This window comes from Cynocephalus volans, chromosome 6 (assembly GCF_027409185.1).
Source record: "Cynocephalus volans isolate mCynVol1 chromosome 6, mCynVol1.pri, whole genome shotgun sequence".
Lineage (NCBI taxonomy): Eukaryota > Metazoa > Chordata > Mammalia > Dermoptera > Cynocephalidae > Cynocephalus > Cynocephalus volans.
Genome location: NC_084465.1, coordinates 78,487,850 through 78,513,546, shown reverse-complemented (window position 1 = coordinate 78,513,546; position 25,697 = coordinate 78,487,850). Strand labels below are relative to the sequence as shown.

Here is a 25,697-nt window from a genome sequence, read left to right as displayed (position 1 = left end):
CACAAAGAGGAGAAGGAAGTTATTTTAAAAAGGCCTCCATATTGGATTTAATAATATAGACTCATTCAAACTTCTTTCCTAAATTAATCTTAAATTAATATTTAACTTTGCTTAGTCCCTCAAAGTTCAAATAGAAAAGGAACAGATAATATGTCCTAAAATACAAAAGTAGATACATTTGTAAATTCACTGTGGTAGATGCTGAGGTTGGCTTCTTTAGGACCAACACACTAGTTCCCCTGGCTGCTGGCAGTGTTTTTGGCTCAAAGTAGAATCCTTCCCCAGTAATTGCTTTCCGGGAGCGATCTCTCCACTGGTGGAAGAGTGGATGGGCATGGAGGCTGAGCCCTCTTGCCTGAATCTGGGAAAGCTCTCAAGGACCATGCCAACTCCAGAGCTCCCCAATGGATCAGCTAAGTCCTATTTCAAATCTGTTTCCTTTCACCTTCTCCCTCTGCCCAATCCTGCATCCTTAACTCTCTCTCAGGTGTTGCTGTGAAGGGTTCTGTCCAATAAATCAGTGGCATGTAAATATCAATCTGATTCTGCCTCCTAGGGAACCCGACCTTGACATTGGCCTCCCTCTTAATTAATTATATTTTGAAACCTCATACACTGTAACAGGAAATTGGAAAAGCTGTGCATTTTCTCTTTACTTTCCCATCATTTTATTAAAATATTTTGCTTATTTGTCTCAAAAATCCTCATAATGCTTTCCTCTTTTTTTCTCTAACACATCCTTGCTCAAATTCTGATCAAGTATACAGGACACTGACTTTTTCTTCACTAAATGATAAAAATCATGATTTAATAAGGACAGAGAAATTTGAAAGGTCATTGAATCCAGTCTTAGTTATAGATTTCAAAAGCCAATAGACTATGAAAATCCTATTCAGTTCTCCAAATTAGCATTAGTCATCCCTACTCAGAGACATGCCTGTCTGAAAGTTCATTCAGATTTATATTCTCAGACATTAGGCTACCATGAAAATTAAGTTTAAAATAAATCAACCAGGAGTTACATAGGGATATTGCCAAATTTCTTTTAGGTGTAATGTATATTCTAAAAAGAGTAAATTTACTAATAAAAATTACCCATTATTTGCTGATGCTTACTATCTACCATATATCACACAAAGTATTTTTCATACATTTTTGCTAAACCTCAACATACTATAAGATAAATCTCGGTATTATACAAGGAAAGAGAAATGAGATCCATAAGTATTAAATAATTAGGTGACACTGCATGTTTAGTTAGTGGTAGTTTTGAATCCCATTGTCTGAAGTCTACCAGGGACATGCGTGTAGTCATACAATGCCAAATTACTTTAGCTTGCTATAGAGAGGGAGAACACGCCAAAGACAAGCCTTAGGAGTGTTTCAAATTGAGGAAGTTATGACAGCCTTTTTAAAATAGAGTATTGGGGCTTGGTTTGAGTAGTTTTAAAAAAGGGTGTGCAAAACAGAGAATTGGTTAAGATTCATATATTGAAAAAAGTGGGGGATATTTGCTGATTGGTTATGGGCTCTTAGTAGGGATGATTCAACCAAGAGAAAATGTTTCTTGTCATTTTCCTTGGTCCATAGTCTATTATTGTGACTTATGGGTTAATGTCTTTAAGAAGGCCCATAAACATTTTTTTTCAATTTAATTAAATCCCAGCCCCATGATCTGAAAGCCTCCAAGTATGTCTACATGGGCCCATTTTACCTATTGAACTGTCATGCTGCCTTTAGCATGGAGAGGAAATCTAAAACATGGATGAATTAAAATGTGTTCTTTTACATTTTAAACTTCACTTAGGATAATTTATAATGTCTGCTGGTATGAGACTCAGCATCGGCTTTCTCTTTAACTAAGTAAGAAAGCACTTTTTAAAAAATTTTCAGAATTGGATATTATTGACCAATTAGTTCTACTTACTAACATTTTTTAAAAGCTGAATTTTCGAGTAAACAGAAGAAAAGAATAAAGAACTATGGAGAATTTGAAAACCAGAATGAGGAGCTGATTTTTAATGTTATATATAATTAGGAATCATTAAAAAGTTTTGAGGTGGAAAATAATATCATGAAAACACTAGTGGAGTGAATTTGGGAAACTGTGTGAAAAGTAATGAAGATCTCAGATCAGGAAATAGAGGTGAGGCAAAGATATCCCAACAGATTTAAAAAGTGGAAGATGTTATGGAGTCTGAGATTAATTTTATCTGAGCAAGAGTTGCAGATGGTTCTAATGCCTTAAGACTAACTGAGCAGTCAATGTTAGCTCTTCTCTAAACATGAAAACCAAATTGATCTGGTTTGGACCAGCTGATTTCAAAGTATGTATACAATGATGAATCTGCTCTGCACAGTTTCTCCCAGGCCTTGGAAAACAAAACATGAGTCATTTTACATACACATTATAATATTACATTGTTTTGATCTACTGTGCAAGAGTGAGGTGTGGTCACTGCAAAAAGATGAAACAGGCAATATAACAAAACTGTATCTAGCTCTGGAGTTAGGTCTGGTGATGTGACTTGAAAAAGACTATTTTCAAACATATAAAGTAATTATGCTGAAGTTTCAAGATGACTCATTTAGGGGCTGTTCTTGTTACCTATTGGGCTTAACAAACTCCCCCCATAAGCTAGTGGCTTAAAGCAACAACCACTTTAGAGTACCTCGTGATTTGGGGCTCAGAAATTCAGGCAGTGCTCAGCCAGGTGTTTTTTTCTATTTTTTGCTCTACATGAACATGATTAGGGACATTTGGTTTTATTCAGCTAGAGGCTGAGTTGACCTGGAGGTCAAGACTGCTTCAGTCCTGTGTTTTGTGCCTTGGTTAGGATGCTGCAAGGCTGCGCTCTGCTGGGTTTTTTTGCATTCTTTTTTCATGTAGTCTCAGGGTCTTACCATATAATATCCTTAGCAAAGTAGTTGGACTTCTTCTGTGGAATCTCAGGGCTGCCCATACTCTTAACAGCTAAGCACAGTACTAGAATAGTTTTACTTGTGCCGAACGCTATTGGTCAAAGTTGTCCTAGAGCAACCAAAGTTAAAGGGGAGGGCCAAAGGCCCCATCTCTTGATGGGAAGAATGCCAAAGCACCTGTGGTCATATTAAGCTGCCACAGGAGTGTGAGAAGCTGGGTGAGCCGTCCTTTCACCGCTTCTCACAACCGGACAGCATCTCACATTGCACAAGCAGAATCTGTTCACCACCTTCTGTGTACATCTGCCCTAAAGTAACTAGAGATGCTTGCAAGGTTGTACTCACTGAGCATCACCCAACCTGAAACCCTCTGGTATCTTTTGCTGAAAATATATTATTTGATCTCATCATAGAAAAATGTAGTTTATAAACAATTTGAAGTTTTCAAATCCATCAGTTCTCAAAACAACTAAGTCAAGTTATAAAGCAGACAGTTGGAGCTAGAGGACACCTCTGGAATAGAGATATGTATTTAGATAGGAAATGAAATTGACTTTTAATTTTTTTTTTTAGTTTTCATCTTTTTTTTCAAATTAGCATATTCACTATTACAAATTTCAATTATTGTTTGTGACCCTTACACGTTTTCCTAATCCCCCTCTCCCTTACCCTGTCCCACCTTTAGTAACCATAGATTTGTTCTCTCCTTCTGAAAGTTCATTGTATTATTGTGGTCTGTCTGTCTTTCTTTCTTCTTTCTTTCCTTCATTCTTAGCACCCTCTTATGAGTGAAGACATGCAATATTTCTCTTTCTGTGCCTGGCCTATTTCATTTAACATAATTTTCTCCAAGCTCATCATCTTGCTGTGAAAGGCAGAATTTCATTCTTTTTTATGGCTGACTAGTATTCTGTTTTCCTTATCCAGTCATTGGTAGATATACATTTAGATTGGTTCCATATCTTGGCTGTTGTACATAGAGCTGTGATGAACATGGGAGTGCAGGTATCCCTTTGACATGATTATTTCTAGTCCTTTGGGTATATACCCACAAGGGGGATTGCTGGATCATATGGTAGTTCTATCTGTAGTTGTTTGAGAAACCCCCATACTGTTTTCTATGATGGCTGTACTATTTTACAATCCCACCAACAGTATAGAAAAGTTCCCCTTTCTCCACATCCTCATCAACATTTGTTATTATGTCTTTTAATAATGGCCAGTATAACTGGAGTGAGATGATATCTCAATGTTGTTTTGATTTGTGTTTCCCTGATGATTAGTGATGTTGAGCATTTTTTCATGTACCTGTTGGTCATTTGTATGTCTTCTTTTGAAAAATATCTACTCAATTCCTTTGCCCATTTTTTAATTGGATTATTTGTTGTTGTTTTTTTTACAGTGAAGTTGTGAGCTCTTAGAGCTGATGAACAATTTCAGTAATGTTGCAATATACAAAATCAACACACAAAGTTAGTAACGTTTTTATACTCCAGTAATGATCTAGCAGAAAAAGAATTTGAGAAAGCAAGCCTGTTTACAATAACCACCAAAAAAGTAAAACATCTAGGAAACAATTTAACAAAGGAGGTGAAAGAGCTCTACAAGAAAAACTACAAAACATTACTGAAAGAAATTAAAGAGGACACAAAAATGTGGAAAGACATTCCACGCTCTTGGATTGGAAAAATAAACATTGTGAAAATGCCCATACTACCCAAAGTGATCTATGGATTCAATGTGATCCCCATCAAAATACCAATGACATTCTTCACAGAAAAACAAAACAAAACAAACAAAACAAAACAAAACAAAAAGAAACAATTCTAACATTCATATGGAGCAACAAAAGACCCTGATGACCAAAGCAATCTTGAGCAAATAAAAAAGCTTGAGGCATAACACTACCTGACTTCAAATTACAGTACAAAGCTATAGTAACCAAATGAGCATGGTACTGGCATAAAAACAGACACTCAGACCAATGGAATAGAATAGAGAACCCAGAAATCAATCCACAGACTTATAGCCAACTAGTCTTTGACAAAGGAAACAAGAACATACATTGAAGAAAAGACTGCTTCTTCAGTAAATATTGCTGGGAAATTTGACATCCATATGCAGAAGAATTAAACTGGACCCATACCTCTCACCATATACTAAAATCAACTCAAAATGGATTAAAGACAAGTATAAGATGTGAAATCATAGAACTACTAAAAGAAAACATAGGGGAAACACTCTAGGAAGTAGGACCAGGCAAAGATTTTATGAATAAGACTCCAAAAGCAGAATCAACGAAAGAAAAAATAAATTAAAAAGTGGGATCATATCAGACTAAAAAGCTTGGCTCAGCAAAGGAAACCATCAACAGAGAGAAAAGACAACCTACAGAATAGGAGAAAATATTTGTAAACTATACATCTAACAATGGATAAATATCCAGAATATATAAAGAACTCAAATGACTTTTAATTTTTGTAGATGAGATAATCAGTACATATGCCACAGAACCTCACAGTCTCATCTTGTGGCTTCCTTTGGAGAAGAGCACAAGACAGTTCTTAATTGAGTCCGCTGCAAAATAGAAGTATTCATGCATATGAAGGCTTAGGCCTGTTTATTGCTTGGAGTCTTCTAGGGGTGGCAGTAGGGCTTGTACAGCTCACTACTGCAGAGAGACCTGGGGGGAAAGAATGAAGTAGGGTTCACTCTCACCACTGGAAATGGCAAGGATGCACGGACCAATGGAGGCAGAATAACACAGCCCAGTTTAAGTCTTCTTGAATATACCCTATAAAAGAGAAAAGCCTACCAAAAGGAGGGTCCCCAGAGCCTGACACCCATGGTGCAGTAATCTGCATTGTGGAGGTCCCCACAAGAACTCTTGAAAAATTCATATATATGCTTTACAAAAAAATCATGTATGAATGCTGCCATGCAAAGACAACGAAGGTGAAACTCCAAAAATAGGGAAAGGAAGACTTTTACATTTTTTCCACCAACTCCTCTTTCTCTCCTCTATCTAGGAAGAGGTAGGGAAAAGAGAAAGATCATGGACAGTAAAAGAAAAGTCAAAATTCTCTTCCTCACTAGAAGCCGTTGACCCATAGGTCAGTTTTGAGTTGTGAAGAAGAGAGAAACTTTGAATGGAATTAGAGATTGGAGCTCCAATTTAGCCTGCAATGAACATCTGAATAACTGAGAATGAGTCATATGATTGAAAAGGAAATGGAAGTGACTCTGAGGTTATGAGATTTGCATAATGTGCTCGGGGGCGGGAAGGTTGAATGGTTGGCGAAAAATAAAGGGGCTTCCTGAACTCATTTCCATCAAGTTTAACCCACTCAATTAACCAGTTAACCTCATAAAATATGGATGAAGCAGTTGGGGCTTGAGACCAGACCTCCCATATTATTGTCAAGTTTTCTACCTATTACATCATACTGGGTCTCTACTCTTCTTAGAAATCACCTTAATACTAGAATTTAATTTCTCCTATCTTTTACTTCCAGAGAACATGCCTTTTTAATCCATTGTACAAGGCATTCATTTTAGTACTCATCCATCAATCCTCTTCATGCCTTAAAAAAATCAGATTAACTTTAGACTTCCTTAGGGGTTTTTTCTCTTTTTTAAAAAATTATTCTTTTAATTTCTGATTTGCCTAGCTTGCCCCACTGTTTTTACTTGGAAATTTTTCCTTTTTTTTTTTTTTTAATGTAATTGTCAAGTGGGAGAGACATGAGAAGATAAGAAGTTAAAAAGTATGTTTCCAGTGGAAAATTTAGGTTACCTTTGATAACCTGGGGACAATATTTGTGTGGTCACTAGGGTTTATGATTAGCATCAAATGAGAGAAGTTAGAAAACTAACAAGCGTTACTTTGTCTAAATGGTTTCTTGAAAAACTCAGAGTGTCCTAAATGTCAACCAATAAAGAGACTGTCGATTTGAATAACTCAATCCTGGTTATAGAAAATAGATAAAGAACAATAATGAGAAAGAAAAAAACCTATGTGCATTTGTTAAATGGCCTAAGAACATTTAGAAGATAATTAAATAAAAGCATTGCCTAAACCTGAGGCAAATTGAAACACAAATAACAGTAAAAAGCTATTACACAAAACTGTCTTTGGCAGAGTGAAAGCTCTCTTGCTCATCCTGTACTGCTTGGAAATTGCTAAGAACCAGAATTTCTCAATTTTCCATTTTATATTTTAAACTTAAAATTTTTTAAAAAGCTAAGCCATTTGAACTGACATATGTCAAGTTTAAAGCTGGATTTCTCATTCTACTCTAAATATCATAAAAAAAAAATGTGCTCATCAAAAATGTTTTCAGCCTGTTATGTACGTGTTATTACAGGATGTTAAAGGTCTTATCCTTTTCCCTGTTATATAAAATAAGCAGCTCAATTACGACATCACAGATTGTCAAATCTGGTTGGCATCACAGGGCTCCTCTAGATCACACCCCTCATGGGTGATGCCCATTGTCGAAGGTTACTCTTCTAATCAGTTTTAGAACTTGAATCAACGAGCAGTTCTGCTGACTGCTGACTTCTATCCAGTGCACCCACCTGCTCTGAACAGTATTTATATCTTAGCTCCAAACAGCACACATAATTCACCACCCCCCAACCCCACCCAAATAATACAAGATAAATTTTGGAACAAAACATTATTTTTTTCTGTTTTCAAAATCCCAAACCATATTATTTTGTGAAGAACCTTTTCCTCTCTATTTTTTGCCTCCTATTTCTTCAGCTTTAATCTCTAATACCTTAACTGTTTATGCATTTGAGTATCTTTGGACTGGAAACTGAGAGCTGAGGGTCACTTTTAGGAGAAATAAAACAGTCAGTAGGAAGATGGCAAATCAGAGAACTTGAATAATTTGATCCATTTTCCAGTCACTCAATGTGCTTATATAAGGATTTGTTCTATTTTATGCCAAATTATATGCTCATACCTCCATGAAAATAGGATAATTTTGATCAAGTTTTTATAATCATTTCTGAATTAGATAGGAGAGACTAAAGTGCTTTAAGAATAGACTCAAAATGTAATGGTTCAAAAAAAATAGAAATTTGTTTCTTTATGCAATAGTCTAAATTGGTGTTTCCCAAAGTATTATTCCTGTAGATGTACCTGGGAGCTGTTAGAAGTGAAAACTCTTGAGCCCTGCCCTAAATCTATTAAATCAGAGTCTCTAGTACTAAGGAACACCAATCTGTATTTAAATAAACCTCCCGGGTGTTTCTGATCCATGCTAAAGTTTGAAGTCCGTGGAGCAATTTTCCAACCATGGGAGATGTGTGTGCTTGAGAGTGAGGGGGAGGTTGTCTCTGCTGTGCTTAGTCATTCAAAGTTCCAAGCTGACTGTATCCCTGCATCCTAAACATGCCCAATGGATGGTTTCTTTTTGGATCCACGCAATGTAGTCCCTTCTTATCCAAAGTTTTGCTTTCTGTGGTTTCAGTTACCTGTAGTCAACTATTATCCAAAAAGACTTAGTGGAAAATTCCAAGATAAACAGTTCAAAAGTTTGAAATCGTGTGCGGTTCTGAGAAGCCTGATGAAAACTCAAGCCAACTCACTCCGTCTTGCTCAGCACATGAATCATCCCTTTGTCCAGCGTTCTATTAAACTGCTTGGCCTATAGCTTTTCTCCAACCTAGTTAACTGTAATGTAACTTGATGTGCAAACAGACTGTAACCTACTCTTGTAACAGGGAGCTGAGTCTCAGCCAGTCACAGGCAGCTAACTGTTCAAATCAAGTTCAAATAAGGCAAACACCAACCTGTAACCAATACAGTTGTTTCTGTACTTCACTTCTGTTTTCTGTATGTCATCTTTCTTTTTCTGTCTATAAATCTTAGCCGACCATGCAGCAGCCCCTCAGTTCCTCTGAACCTATTCTGGTTTTGGGGGCTTCCAGATTCACGAGGACGTCTTTGCTCAATCAGTTAAACTCTGTTAAATTTAATTGTCAAAAGTTTTTCTTTTTAACAGTAACCACATTGCATATGCTAGTTAGTCATTGTTATCGTCTGCTCTTGGCATCCAGCTATAGACATCAGCATGGCTCAGTGATCCATGATCAACCACAGCAGAAGTTTCTCCTTCTAATGTCTTGTCAGAAGGTCAATAATAGCCTAAAATTACAATGGCTGTCATTCACCTCACTTCACCTCATCACGTAGCCATTTCATCATCTCATGTTATCACAAGAAAAAAGATGAGTACAGTAATAAGATATTTTGAGAGAGAGAAACCATGCTCATGTAACTTTTATTACAGTATATTGTTATAATTGTTCTATTTTATTATTAGTTATTGTTAATCTCTTACTGTGCCTAATTTATAAATTAAACTTTATAATTAGTATGTATGTAAAGGAAAAAAACACAGTCTGTATAGGGATTGGTACTATCCACAGTTTCAAGCATCCACTGGGAGTCTTGAAACATATCTCATGTAGGTAAGGGGGACTACTGTAAAGCCTGGTTGTACCTGACTGCATATGTTGAAGAACTTTGCAGAATTATCAGTGCTTTCTGAAAGTTTCATACTTTTTGAAACATTTTGTGCTGTCCCAACCATTGTAAAGGAGACTAAAAAAGACCACAGAATCAGAACTATCAGTTCACATAAACTAATTCAGGTAAATAACTTAATTTCTGTAAGTGAATAGTTCTTTTGAATAATTTTAACATGCACGACATGTATGATTCTGTGGTGAACAAATTAAATTCTGCACCGCCACCCCCCAAACATAAAAACAAAGAAAATGAGAAAAATTCGGGAAGACTGCAATTTAGCTTAATTGCATTCCATTCTTGTGGAATTGCATTCCATATTAATTTTATTCTTATATTCTTAAATTTTAGTAAATTTGGATTATCTCTTTTTACAGGTCACCAATTTTTTAGTTTGAAGTTATATTTAAAACTTTACTTATACAAAGATTTTATCCATTGATTATTTACTAAAGTTTAGTTGTTGCTGCTTAATAAGAATTAAAATGTCTAATTTCCATTTCAAGTCCTCGACGTCTTACTTGTCAATACTAGGATAATGAATAATTGGTATTCTTTATTAATTCTCTGTTCAGTTATTCATTCAACAAATATTAATATAGCTCCCTACTATATCAGAGGCATTTTCAAATATATTTGATAAAGAAAGTTGGAAGAAAATAAAGCAAAACAAGAGAGGTAGGAAATGCTGGGAAATAGGATCCTCACGGAAAGTTTGATAGAGTGACATCTGAGAGAAGACCTGAGCAGATGACTTAAATGAGGATATTTGAGTGAAAAGAGTTAGGTTGGGGTAAGGGTTCCAGGAAGTTTAGGGACACCAATGAGGCTGGAGCAGAGGGAGAGAGAGGACAATAGCAGGTGTAGTCAGATGGTTAGCAGCACAGTTGGGAGCAGTTCTTGCAGGGCTGTAGGCCCTGGTAAGGACATTGACTCTTACTCTAATGAAGATGGAAATTTACTACAAGAGCTGAGCAGGGGAAAGACATTCGGATTTAAGTTGTAAAAGGATTATTCTGGCTACATTGTAAAGCATAGCCTTTTGAGGGATAAGTGAAAGCAGAGAAAGGAAGTTATTTTAATATCTGTGTAAAAGCTATTGGTGGCTTGGACCAGGGAGAAGAGGTGAGATAGATATATTCTGATAGATATACGTTGAAGGTTGAATGAACAGAATTTGCTGATGGTTAGATGTCAGTATGAGAAAAATATAGGAGCCAATGACGACTCTTTCCTGCTCCCACAGCAACTGGAAACTGAAAAGATAACATTTCCATTTACTTGTATAAGCAAAAGTGCAAAGTGTGAAAATGTTGTAGAGTGGGGGACAGGAGTTTAGTGTCAGACATGTTTAGTATGACTAATGTAATTTGACATTATTTGAAATTACAGATATAAAATAGGTAAATGAATGCATAAATCTAGAGTTCATTGGCAAGTGCTGGGTAGAGATATACATTTCAGAGTTGTCAGTGTATAGATTTTTTTTTAAGATCCATATTACTAGATGATATCTTCAAGTGAATGGGTGTAGATAAAAAGGATAATAACTCCAGGAACTGGGCCCTTGGGCATTCAAGGCTTAAATGTTGAGGAAATGAGGATAAATCACTAAAAGAGATCGAAAAAGGAAAACCAGTAAGATAGTATATGACCCAGAATAAAAGCAGTATCCTTAAAGCCAAAGGAGGGCATTATCAACCAAGTTTCACATTGATACATTAAGCAAAAGGGAGACTGAAAATTGATCATCAAAACTGGGAATGTAGAAGTCACCGCTTCCCTTGAATAAACAGTCATAAAGAAATCCACATTATTTTATTTTTATCATCCCTCTACTTCACTTTGCAAGTGAAATACCACTTATTGGAATCTTACTTCAAAGTTAGTTTGTCTTGTCAAGGAGTCATTATCACTGATCCATGAAGTCAAAGTTATCTTTATAAATTTGTCGCTGAGTAATGCTTGGAATTAAATTTCATATTAGACTATCCCTACCCTAAGTGAATTGTAAATTGTACACTAGAACATGGCATAATAACATTTACAATATTACCAAGATATCTCTTAAGTAAGAACTCATAAAACTTTTATCTTGTTATATCGATGCACAACACTTTAATTTCCCAATATTGTGTTTTATTTCTTCATAAAATAATCAATACCAAGTTTTTTGTATTTCCTTATAAAAATAATTATACAATATATTTGTTGGGTTTTTCTAGAGTGCAATGTGCATTTATAGCTTATATATATATGTATATATATAATGATAGTTTATTTTCATTTGCAGCACTTTTCAGAATTATGATTAGATAAAGATTTGTGTAATTATGTAAATTGTTAATAAGTCATGCACTTAACAGGATTCAAGACATATTTTTGCAGGTTAAATTCTCCCACCTCCTCTGGATGTTATCCAATAGATCTCTCCCATCTCCACAACTGACCTTTGTCCACCATCATAGTTAATTATTAATGAAAAAATGTTCATATATATACAGACACGTACATGTTGCTTAGCAAAGAATTACAAATGAAGATTCTTATTTTCTCTTTTTTACACAGTTTTAAGATACAATGTTCTATACTTAGCTTTTTTTACTTAACAATGTGCTCATGCATGGAAGATAAACTATTAAACACCTACTGTGTTTCAGGTGCTGTTCTAATAGTTGGGGACACTACAGAACACTATAAATAGAAATCCCTGCCTTTGTAGGAATTTTGTTATTTTTGATGTTTTTGTTTGCTTGTTTTATTTTTCAGGACATAGCATTTCATTGAAGGGATGGTCTATAATTTCAGTAACACTTTTATTGCTATTACAAATAATTAAACTTGCACATTTATGATTTTGGCATGGTTTTAAAGATAGCTGTAGAATAAATGTCCCAAAGTGGGATGCTTGGATTAGAGGTATTTGCATTTATAAATTTTGTACATTTTATCAAATTGTCATCCATAGGATATATAAAGATCTATTTCCATCTATTCTTGACTTATTGAATATTTTTAACAAGAATTATTGCATAAATTTTCCAGTGTAAAGTTAATTCTGACATGATCAGCTGTGCAAAAAGTGCTATGGAAGCTACAGAAACATCTACTAGACTTACGACTGAGCTTAGTAAGTTCCCAGGATCATCTGTGATAAAGGCAGCTTTATTTTTTCCTTATCATTCTGAATGCTTATTATTTATTGATTGACATAGCACTGGCCAGAACCTCCAGTACAACTTTAATACAAACCAAACCCAGACAAAATCATTACAAGGGGAAAAAAACTATGCACTGATATCTCTCATGAATATAGATACAAATATTCTAAACATGATCCAATAGGTTTATCCCAGGAATGCAAGGTTGGTATATCATTTGAAACCAATTAATGTAATTCACCATATAAACTAAACAGGAAATCATATTATCTTTTTAATAATTTAATAGTATATTTTAATAGTAGCAGGAAAGTTTTTGTAAGAATCCAACATTCATTACTGTAAAAATCCTCGTCAAACTAGAGATATAAGGGAAGTTTCTCCACCTGATTAAAGACATCTTTGAAAAGCCTACAGCTAACATCACACTTAATGATTAAAAAATTTAGTGTTTTTCCTCTAAGTACAGGAAAAAGACAACATTGTCTGCCATATTAAAAGACATGGAGAGGCTGATTCGGGGGCAGCCTCTCTTGAGGCTGATTGGAACTAATTGATCACAACCAGTTAGAGATTTCTTTGCTCCTTCTCCACTCCCATTGCTTCACTTGATTAGAATGAAAAAAATAAATAAATAAGAAAAGAAGAGGAAGCGGGAAGAGGAAAAAGTAAAGGGTCATGAAAATCGACTACAGTGTATATTGAGAAGTTAAAATAACTAACTAAATAAATAAAAATAAAAAAGACATAGGAGGAAAAAAAGAAAGGAGTAATGTGTAAGGAAGAATAATCTATACATAGAATTTTAGGAAAAAAAATTAGAAATGAAAAATAAAACTTGGAGAGAACTTCTAAATATTTTAGTTTGTATTTACTTTCCAAAAGTTTCTTATCTCCACTGGTTTTTAATGTTTGGAATTTTATATTTTTTGATGCTATTGAAAAATTCTCAATAGTTTTTTGTTAGTATATGACAATGGAATGGATTTTTGAATGTTGCTGTATCCTGAAACCTAAGTTGTTGAATACATAGGCATATAGATGTTTATAATATTCTCTTATTATCTTAATATCTCTAGAATGTTTAGTGATGCAACATCTCTCATTCCTGATATTGGGAATTTTGGTCAGTCTGACTAGAGAGTTGTCAATCATTTTGATAATGTCATAAAATATGATTTTAATTTTATTAATTTTTGTGTATTTTTTTCCCTGTTTTATACTTCCTTAATTTTTGCTCTGATCTTTGTTATTTTCTTCCATTTACTTTGCTCCTTTTACTATTCCATTTTTAAAGGTAGAAATTGAGGTCATTTATTGAGAACTTTTTTCTTTTCTTATATTAATATAAGTGTTTAACTGTATAGATCTCCCCCATAAATCTGTTTTAGCAACATACTACAAATAGTTATACGTTGTGCTTTTATCTTCAAGAGAAATTTAATTTCTTTTTGGATTTCTTCTTTAGCCAATGGGTTCTAAAAATGTATTATGGCTTACAAATATTTGTGTATTTTCCTAAGACCTTGATTTCCAATTTAATTCAGCTGGGGTCAAAGAACATACTTTGAGTGACATAAATTCTTCTAAATTTATGGGTACTTTTTTCATGGCCCAGAACATGTTCTGTCGTGTTGCATATACACTTGAAAAATAATGTATTGTTTGCTATGGTTTGACAGAGTGTTCTATAACTCTTAATCAGGTCAAGATTCATCAAATTCAATTATTATATATCCTTCCAGGTTTTTTTTTTTTTTTTTTTTTGCTTTTTTTTAACTATGTATTGAGAGAGGGGTATTGACATCTCCAACTACAATTTTGGATTAGTCAATTTCTCCCTGAAGTTTTATCAGATTTTTTCTTCATCTTTTTTTTTTTTTTTGGATATTTTTAAGTGCTGTTGTTAAATGCATAAACTTGATTAGGTTTGTTATATTCTTTTGATAAATTAACACTTTTATCATTATGTAAAGCCCTTACCCCTGCAATATTCTTTGCTCAGCAAAGTACTTTATCTGATACTAATATAAACCATTCCAGATTCCTTTTAGTTAGAGTTAGCATGATGTATCATTCTTAATTATTTTACTTTTAATCTGTATGTGTCTTCACATTTAAAATTTGTTTCTTGCAGACAGCACATAGTTGGGTCTTTCTTTTTTACATAATCTTACAATATCAGCCTTTACTGTGGGGTTTTCAGGCTTTTAACATGTAATGTCATTATTGATATGTTTAAATCTATCACCCAACTTTTTGTTTTCTGTTTATCATACCTGTATTTTTTATCCACTTTCCTTTTTTCCTGCCTTCTTTTGTATTAACTGGATAATTTTAGCTTTTTTTTTTTTTTTTTTTTTTTCAGGGAATTGTGCTAAAACAATTACGTATTCATATGTGCCCCCACCAAAAAGAAAACATCCATTCATACCTTGAACCACATAAAAAATCAACACAAAGTATATCATAAATTTAAATTTAAAAAATGTAAAGCTATAAAACTTCTAGAAGAAACCATAAGAGAAATTTTTTGTGACCTGAATCATGCAAAGATTTCTTAGATAACACACCAAAAGTGCAACTCATAAAAAGTCAAATTAATACAGTGTACTTCAGCAAAGTGAAATATTTCTGCTCTTTAAAAGACAATGCTTAGGGAGTGAAAAGACAAACCACAAAATGGAAGAAAATATAGGCAAAATGTATATCTGATAATGTACTTACATCCTGAATTTATAAATGACCCTCAAAACAGAATAAAAAACAATTCAATTAAAAAATTGGGCAAAATATTGTAACATACACTTCACCAAAGAAAATATCAGGATGCAAAATTTGCACATAAAAAATGCTCAAAATTAGTCATTTAGGAAATGCCTATTGAAACCAAAATGAGAAAGACTGATCATAGCAGTGGGTACAGATGTGGAGGAACTAAAACTCTCACACACTGTTAGTGGGAATGTAAAAAGATACAATTACTTTTGAAAATAGTTTGGTAATTTCTTAAAAAAAAGTTATACATATACCAGCCATTTTATTTCTAGGTATTTATTTAAGAAAAACAGAAACATATGTCCATATGAAAACTTGTACACTAATCTTCAATAGGTTTTATTTGTAATGCCAGATACTATACTCAACCTGATTATTTATCAACAGGTGAGTGGATAAGCTGTGGAATATCCATAACATGAAATACTATTCAGCAATGAAAACGAATGAGCTACTGATCAAACTACAACATGAGTGAAACTCAATATAATTATGCTGAGTGATAGAAGTCAGATAAAAGGAGAGTATATACTAAATAATTCCATTTATACAATATTCTAGAAAGTGTGAAGGAATATAAAGTTTCGAAGAGAGGATTGCCTTGGGACAGTGGGAAAAGAAACTGGATGAAGTGTTAAAAAGGATCAAGAGGAAACTTTCAAAGGTCATAATATGTTCATTATCTTGATTTTGGTTCCATGGATATATCTATGCATCTACATATCAATGTCTATATCTATATGATCTATCTATATCTAACTACCTATCTGTATGACTTGCTGAATTGTGTTCCCCCAAAATTCATATATTGAAGTCCTATACCCATCACCTTAGAATGTGATGGTATTTGGAGAAAGGTCTTTGAAAATGTGATTAAGTTAAAACGAAGCCATTGATGTGGGCTTTAATCCCATATGACCATTATCCTTATAAGATGAGGAAATTAGGACACAGACATGCACAGAGGGAAGACCATTGGGAGAGGAAGGCTATCTACAGGCAAAGGAGAGTGCCCTCAGAAGAAACCAGACCTGCTAACACCTTGATCTCAGACTTCTAGCCTCCAGAAAGGTGAGGAAATAAAATCTCTGTTGTTTAAGACACCCAGTCTGTGGTACTTTGTTATGGCAGCCCTAGCAGACTAATTATCTACCTATCCATTTACCTATCTTTTTTTGGTCTTTTTGTTTGTTTGTTTTGTTTTTTAAATGATGTTTTGACCCAGTTTTGAGACCCTGGCTAGAAACTGGTCAGTTACCCTTTCTGAGAAGCTGATTAAATCCACACTCCAGCCACTTCCTTTATCAGGCTTTTACACTCTGGGCCACTATGCATCAGCTCCAGTTGCCCCAGGCCAAGTACCAGACATTTAGGTGAAGCATTTTAGCAGATCTTCAGGGATCCTGAGAAACCTAACTTGCCATAGCCACCCTGCATAGCTGCACTTCAGCCGTCTCTTGCTACTACCCTGTCCTTGAGTACAATTCCCTGTGCAACCCCGCCTGGCAGCCTTCTGTCCTTAATAGCTGTAAGTAACAGGAAATTTAACTTTTCGTTTTATCAAGGGTCAATGTATTGTATCTTGCCAGCAATAGATACCTTAAATCTTATAAAAACAATTGATGCTGTGAGCAGGATGGCATGTCCATGAGTGCTGACTCCTAAATATCTTCTCAGAAGACTGCTCTTGATTTACTAGTTCGTTCCAGACCACAGTGACATCGGCCTGGACAGAATTCGACCCTGTGCTTTATCCTCATTGCCTGTTTCTGTGTCTGCCTGTGGTTGCCATGTCTCTGCATGTATCTCAGAATATTCTAAATGAACAGTGCTAGTGGACTAAACTCTGGAGGCTAGACTCAAGCACGGGGCGGTGCGGGGGGCGGGGGGGTGTCTCTCTTACAGCAGTAGGAATGATTGATCACGTGAGCTGCACTTTCTGGGACGGATATTCTTCTGTGCTTCCAGTCACTGCCTGTGCTTGCAAAGGCCTCTTCCAGCAGTCCTCACTTCTGTGGCATTGGTATTTGTTATTATTTGGGGCAGAGTCCTGGTTTGTTTGTGTGTTTCAGGCAGCTGTGTGGAGGAAGATGAAGGTTCCCCTATGGCAGAGAAATAGCACCCCTGTCTCCGTGTCATTCTTGCTCAGGTGTGGGTAGCAGCCTACCTGTCTTCTTTGCAGCATATTTTGTTGCTGTTGTCAGGAAACTTCAGTTCTCAGCAATATCACGGGCTGCACTTTTGGAGACCAGCAGCCCAGTGTGTAGTGTAAAGCGGGCTTCTGGAGCAAGGAAACAAACATGTCATCCCAGCAACACCATTCAAAATACCTGAAAAAGTTACCAATCACTTAAATAATACAAGATTACTAGGCAGTGTGCTTGGGCCTTAGAAAGTGCTCCTTGCATGTCAACATGCCAAGGGACTGATACTTCAGATGAGAGAGCTTACTGTGCTGTCCCAAAGAGAGGCTGCTATAGCTCTCAAAGGAAAGCCCAATCCTTCAGAAATGAACTGGGAAGCCCTGTGTTGAAAGATGGCTCCTTATGAGGTGGACCCATGGCCCCTTCCCTTACTCCTTTCCTGTAACCACCTAGAAGGTCTGAACTGTAAGTTACCAGATACAGGCGGACACTAAAAACATGGCTTTAGGTGGACAAAAGCCCCAGAGGGGGGAAATAACGGAATGAAAAGAAAAAACCCTAGATACAGGAAGAAAAAATTTAAAACAAACAACTATATATATATATGTACACAAACACAAACAATTATCCATAAATTAAACCTATTAGAAATCCAAAAATATGCAGATTGAGCTTTTATGCCTCTACAATGTAGGCTCTAAATTAACTTTGACATCTGCCAAAATACCCCAGTTGACAAAGCTTTTTACAATTAATTATACTGGGCCTCAAATTATAGTTATATCCAGGAATCCCTCAAATTTAAACATGATGCCCCATATAATCTTAGGAAAGTAACTAAATATAAAATAGAGATAAAATTGGTTTTTCTCACTTAAAGTCTTTCCTGAGTTTCTCATAGTCAAAGTATTCATTGCTTTAAAATATCACATTTGGGGCATAGATGTTCTGATACAATTAGAAATAAACTAAAATTAAATAAAGTTTTGCGCACTTAAAAATTGGCTTAAAAATGGGACCCCATTGGTCCCCCCCAATAAAATAGTTAAGATGGTTCAACGTAAATTAAAACAAACATTCAAGAATTCAAGTTATTATATAAAGCCTAATGAATAAGGGGTGATTATGCCCACTGTTTTTCCATTTAAAGGTCCGATTTTGCATGTTTTTAAACTCAGGGTGGTTCACTGTACCTTTAATGCTGTGATCCCATAAATTAAGATCCTCATACTCAATACCCAATGCTACTAAAATTACTAACCTCATCCAACCAACAACCAGTAAATACTTTTCTATTACAGATTTGGCAAATATTTCTCTTCCTGGCTGTTTCAATGGCCTCTCAGCTGTAGTTTGCTTTCACCTCCAAGGGAAAAATACACTTTTTCTAGGCCACCCTCTGGGGTATCTCGACAACTTTGTTCTGGCACACAATCTTTGCAGACAAGAGCTTAACTGCCTCCACCTCTCACCGGTAGCACAGCTATGATATTACATTGATGACATCCTCCTCAGGGTTTTGTTTGGCATGCTCATTACGGACATTAACGTCTAGCAGCTTTCAGTCCTTTTTGTGGTCTGGAGGCAACATATTATTCATTTACAAATTCTACTTAATCGCTCTGATTCAGCTACTTAAAAATCAGCCCATTTTTAAATGGGGACCCCTCCAACCAAAGGCTCTAAAATCTGTCTAAATTAAAACCAGCCGGTCCTAAAGAGCCCACTCTTGTAGCTGGGCCTACAGAGCCCACTCTTGTAGCTGGACCTACAGAGCCCACTCTCGGGGTTGTCCAGAGCAGTTTGAGGTGGACAGAGTGTTGGAATTCTACACCTGGTTGCCCCAAATGACTCCTCATTTGACTGTGCTTCTAGACCTGGTGCACAGACCTGGGCACCCTGGAGTGCTTGAACTTGGTGCCATCCCTGACCATTGCAGATGCTCAGGGTAGGTGAGAGCCTGGCCCTGCCTGGCTGCCTCTGCAGCACACACCTGTGCATTCTTGATACAGAATGGAGCTTATTTATTAATTTATTTGTGACTGTGAAAAGTGTGGCAAAACCATCAGAGGCTACAATCTGAAATGCCACATCCTGATTCACACTAGAGAAAGCCTTCTAATTGTGCAGCTACTGGCTGTGGTATAAAATTCCAAACAAAATTGAACTGGGAGAAACATTTTGCATGCCAACATGAAAATCAGCAAAAGCAATATGTATGTAATTTTGAAGAAGACTTTTAAGAAACATCAGTATCTGAAAACCCATCAGTGCCAGCATAAAAATGAGCCAGTATTCAAGTGTAATCATGAAGGACATAGGAAATACTGCTTCACTATGCAGGCTAAAAGGATACGGACAAGCCTACAGGGCAATATATATATATATTATATATATATATATATATGGGATAATCTTTTCTTGCGAAAATGTGGACAGAGCTTGTGAAACACATGAGAGAAATTCATAAAAAGAAACTAACATGTGAAGTGTACTGAAATACTTTCAAAGGTAAATATCTCCAGGAATGTATGAAAACTCATGCCTGAAAGGGACATAAGTCAATGTCCAGGAGAAGGCTGTAGCAGAACCTGAACAACTGTGTTTAATCTCCAGAACCATATTCTCTCTTTTTATGAGGATAAGCAGCCATTTATATGTAAACACATTGGCTGTGGCAGCGTGTTTGTGATGAAACAAAGTCTCACAATGCCTGCCATCATGCGTGATCTGGACAGGGAGAAAATGAAGATTAAAGTAAAACCACCTCTTGAACAATGAAGTTTGGTCTCTCAGCTCAGTGGATATATCCCTCCTAATAGGAAACAAAAGCAAAGCTTATGTTTGCCTCAAAACAGAGGGTCATTGATCTCTATTGATCTCTTACCCTCAGCCAAATGTAAGATTGCCTTGTTTGAAGAAGTACAGACCAATGAACTCAGTTATTTTCTTTCTGAATAATTTTTCCTTATTAAAATCATTGATTTAGGGGGAAAAATGATAGGCACTTGAACTAGTGCTCTTGGAGACCCACTATAGAGGCTTTAGCAACCTCCTCTCATGCCTCCCTCTGATGGACATAGGTTGCCCATGGGCTTTTCATACAAGAAACTGACCTTCTTAGCTCTGTGATATATACCACTAAACCAAAAAGTCCTGGTCACATACTGGGCTTTCCTAGAAACAGAGACAGTCACACACCCTCCATACTCAGTTGCCTATTATGCCTTGAGTCATAAAAACAGCACTCTGCAAGCTCAGCACTATATCTGAGGCCTCCTTGATAAAGCATGGATCTAAACCTGGGCATATTCCACCTAGAGGAGAGGGTGGCTTCCTCTGGTCTTGGTTCCTTGACAGACAGCATGGTGCTGGAGGTTGTTACTCCTCCCCTAGTCCCCATTGCTATCTGAGGAGCCTCTTGGAATTAATTGAGTGACCAATGGGAGTTTATAGACCATGTGGATGGCACTGCTAACCATCATAAGTGATGAAACTCAATGGAATATTGTTGCTTTCCATCTCTTTATCATGTCTAGGATAAAGGATAGGAGGACCCAAGAGTCAGCATGACTGGCCAAACTTCAGGTGGTCATCTTAGCACTAGATGTCCCAGTTAGTGAATTGCCATATCTGCACATTTTTACAAATTCTCAGTGGGTCATTGCCTAAGAGTTGTCCCTTCAGAATAAAGACCTCAGTGAATTTCTTGCCTCACAAATATCCAAAACATGTCAGTCACACTCTACATACTAAGGCCACAATATAGGCTTCTCTTGGACATTCTTCATCCTCCTTCGATTTCCACATATTAGCACACATTTCACTTCTCAGAATGCATAACACTGGTCTCTTGAAAAAAGGCATTCAATAAAACATTTATCTCTCCAATAGGTTCCAAACAACTGGTTTAATAGAAAGGCCTAATGGGCTCCTCAAAGAACTCTTATCTAAGTTACAAAATGACAAATAAACCCCCAGATGAATCTCTACCATGACCCAGGCATCAATATCTATTATTTCAAAGCCTTTTAGCCAACTCGTACCACATACCAACTTTAAAACACCTTCCTGTCACTCTTTTCAATGTGTAATGTCTCATCTCCATGTATATAAAGACTCATTATGTATGCAGCTCATGTATGTAAAGACTCATATATGGTCCTTTAATAATTTCTCCTCCTATCTTTATGGATTTTCAATTCTGCCTCCATTCCAAAAAGGGAGTAGGCCAGATCTAGGGCAAAAACTCCCCTGGGACCCATTAACCATAGATTACCCCATGGGCCAGGACCCTGCCTATTTGATATGGAAATCATTTGAACCTAAACTTCCACCATACAAAAGACCTTTTTCAATACTCATATTTAGGTTATAAAGGGTGGATGATTAACTCAGGCTCTCCCTCTGATTGTCTCCAGGAAATTAAAATTAGTTTTCACTTCCACAACATTGTGGACTACTGAGAAAGGAGAAAGAAAACTCCATTTAGTAAATAAAATAAAAATAACATACAGATAATGATAAAATCAGCACCATATTCCATAATGATGAAAACTGACAACTCATCTTCAGTAATAATAATAATGTTGGAGGAAAATCAACATTAGACAACCAAGTCCTGTCAAGCACAGCTACACACCATTCTGTTGACTGTTGGTCTCATTATTATTGATTGTAATTCAGAGGCTCCAACTCTCAAGTAAGCCATTGTTTCAACAAGGCAAATGCTGACATCCACATTTTATTGTTTGTCTAGGCCAGTACAAGCCCTACAACCAAAAGACCTAGTTGGCTTTCCCATTAACAACCAAACCATCAACTGAGGCAAAATGTCCATTGGCTAACTTGGGGGGCCTGTCTTCGTGCTAATGCTGATGCTCTAACTTCAGCCACAGATGTTTTAATTGACAGACAATGTGATACCCTATTAACAATGTGCATCCAAATCTGGCATATAATTTAAAACTTATCTGCAGCAGCACCTCCCTCATCATCCATCACCCATCCAGACAAAATCTTGGACTCCTGGGATCTTTTAATTTCAGCCACCCTTAATTAAGACTTTAATTGTGAAAGTTGGATTCTGGAGCTTTGGTCTAATTACAGCAATATCACAAATGCCAATATGGCCTTTCTTATCTGTGTGCCTACAAAGCCTTGATTTAAGAGATATTTACAAGTCAAGCTCCCGGGCCCAACATTGCCTTCAAGTTTTACAAGAGTCTCAGTCTCACTGTAATACCCATAAATAAGATCCACATCAACATGAGTGGGTATATACTTAAAAAGGGGTACCCCAATACCATATTCTAGACCACATTGTCATGGCCCAGGAGCTCACCATTGGAGATGGCTTCACCTCAGACAATGTCACTTCAGCCCAAGACTTCACAATTGGAGAAAGCTTTACCCCCTGTGCTAGAGACAACTTCACCCCAGACACTGAGACTACCACACCAGCAACACCCACAGACTGCCTCTCGTAACATGCTGACAGTTGGACACAGGACATTTATTACATTGATTTTTTTTGATATTAGGGATTCTGTCTGTTTCCTGAGCTTGCTTCTTGCTTAGTCTATGATCCTGATATGCTCCTTGCTTTCTGTTTAAACCCCTGTGCCTAAAGAAAAATCTTGCATGGGTTACTATCTTTTCCATTCTAAAAATTAGTAGACAGTATTGCTCCACATTGGTCCACCTTGGAATGGACCTCTCACTCCCCAGAGCTTCTCCTACTCCTCTTCACCAGCTTGCTGTCACAACCTCCTGCCCTGCATCTCTGACCGTGACCACCGCAACTATGCCTCTCCCTGGTTACAAACAAATGCCACTAATCTTGCCATATATCTTCCTAAACTATCAGTTTGTATCCTCCACCAACAAAACTGCTATACCTGCTACACTGACTAAAGGAATACACCAGGATATTATTATCACAAGAAATGATATAATTTGTGCTTTAAACACACTTTGTAATTCCACTAATATATTGTCACAGACCCCAGAATTTCAGACTGTTTTTGCCACATAGATAGGAGACTTGTTTGTAGGCTGGCCTACAAGAACTTCTCATACTTCTACTTGTTTCCCTGCTTTCAACTCTCATAATAAAATATTCTTCTATGCTGTTTAGAAAAATGTATATACTACTCCCTAAAATTCTTTGCTGCTATTTGGGATTTTTGAATACCTCAAATAATTGAGCTCAAAACTGATGTAAAGACAACAAGGGGTCAATTACAAATATATTTATATAATCGTTACTCTTTTTTTTCCCATTACTGTGGTGTCTTAATTCAGTTATGAGTCCCTGGTTAGTGGCTGGTCAGTTCCCCTTCCTGGTCTGGGATCACCATACTACGCCTACCTTATTCTCCCCAGGGTCAAGTACCAGACAACTAGGGACAGCCCCTATTTCCAGAGCCTGCAAACCTAATAACTAGCAAATCCCCGGGGGGGCCTATGAAACCTAGCTAACCCTACCCCACTTGTCCCTACTGCCACAGTGTGCAGTTACCCAGTACTCAGGTATAATTTCCTGTGTGGCCCTACCTGGCAGCCATTTCTCCTTTTGAGCGGTAGGTAACAAAGATTTCTGCCTTCATCTATCTGAGTGTCAGTGTGCTGTGTCCCACCATTGAAAGACTCCTTAAATCTTATAAAACAGTCGTTTATTCTTTTTTTAAAAAAACACAAAAAAAATAAACATGTATTCTTCCACAACATCAAAAGCCTTCTCTGGATGGATCTAAAAATGTGCTCATGACAAGATGGTTAGCCCTCCAGACAGAGCGTGTTCATAACATAATCCGCCCATCCATCCTTTAGGATTTGACTTTCTGGCAAAGCTCACTGAATTGAAATATGGCTAATTTCCCAAGTATGTATGCATTACAGCAAAACATATTCATTAAAATTCAACACATCACATACTTATTTAAAACATATAAGAAACCAGCGTTCAACTTGGTACTGGTTTTGAAGTAGCATAAGAATGTGTCTGAAGACTGGAATGACGCACTGCGTGCCATGCTTAAGATGATGCCTTGTTAAATAAACATCCTTTTAAGATGGAAATTACCTGATCTGCTCTTTAGAGCAACAGAATGCGGTCATTATCCATTGGTTTTTATATATCCTTTGTGTGTGTGTGTCTGTATGTGTGTGTGTGCGTGCCTGCACATTTGAGCAATTCGAGACAGTGTAAGTCTTTGAGTTTTTGTTATGAGAAGCTGTCCTCTGCACTTCAGGATGTTTAGCTGCAACCATGGCCTCTACCCACTAGATGCCAGTGGCACCTCTCCACCCCACCTGGTTGTGGACAACCACAGATATCTCCAGAGACTGCAAAGGTTATCTGGGGGGCAAAATAACCTGTGCTTAGGAAGTACTTGTCTATGGCAATCCTTAAAACTGGAAGTGCAAAAGGACTGATAATGACTAAACCAAAATGGTGCAATAAAAATGTGTTCATCATATTAAACGGTATGGATATGTTCATATGTATGTTTTTATGGATATAAAATACAGTAACATGCTGCTAGCAGCATACTCTTAGTGCTGCTTTTGGCCTTCAATCCCTCCACATTAACAATGCGATGAAATTATTGGGGCCATGAGATATTACTTTTTTCTGGTCTGGACCTCAGTTCCCTCACCCCTTTGTGATAATTTTTACAGTTTGTTAAAAATCTTATGTAAATTACATAATCGTCTTTACTACATGGTCAATTACATGTATTCGATCTTTTACTACCAACTGATAATATTCTCTGTCTCCATTAAGCGTAGAGTTTCAAGAATTACTAGTGAAATTGCTATATCTGCTCTAAGTTATCTAGCATAAACTTGGACCCAGGGAATAAATGATCACAGTCGTAACTAATCGTTGCCGGTTGCTGTTTCGCTGACTCGGCACTTTAGGCCTTTGCTGGGTTCACTCTGAGGAGTGTCTCATAGGCCTCTGGATTTAAGTGGAAGGGAAACAGACTTTGAGTTGAGAATCATTTGTCAGGGTCTCTATAACCTTGCAGAAATCATTAATTCTTTGATACTTCCTGTATTGCAAAAGCAAATATCTCTCTTGAATATAGCCACACCAATTTATACTGTTGAAACCAGACATGGCCACACAGTATATGA

At 36.5% G+C, this 25,697-nt stretch overlaps 1 pseudogene; it reads left to right on the top strand.

Moving 5' to 3' along the window:
• Window positions 1-19,586: 19,586 nt before the first annotated feature.
• On the top strand, window positions 19,587-23,038 carry LOC134380946 (transcription factor IIIA-like; annotated as a pseudogene).
• Window positions 23,039-25,697: the final 2,659 nt, after the last annotated feature.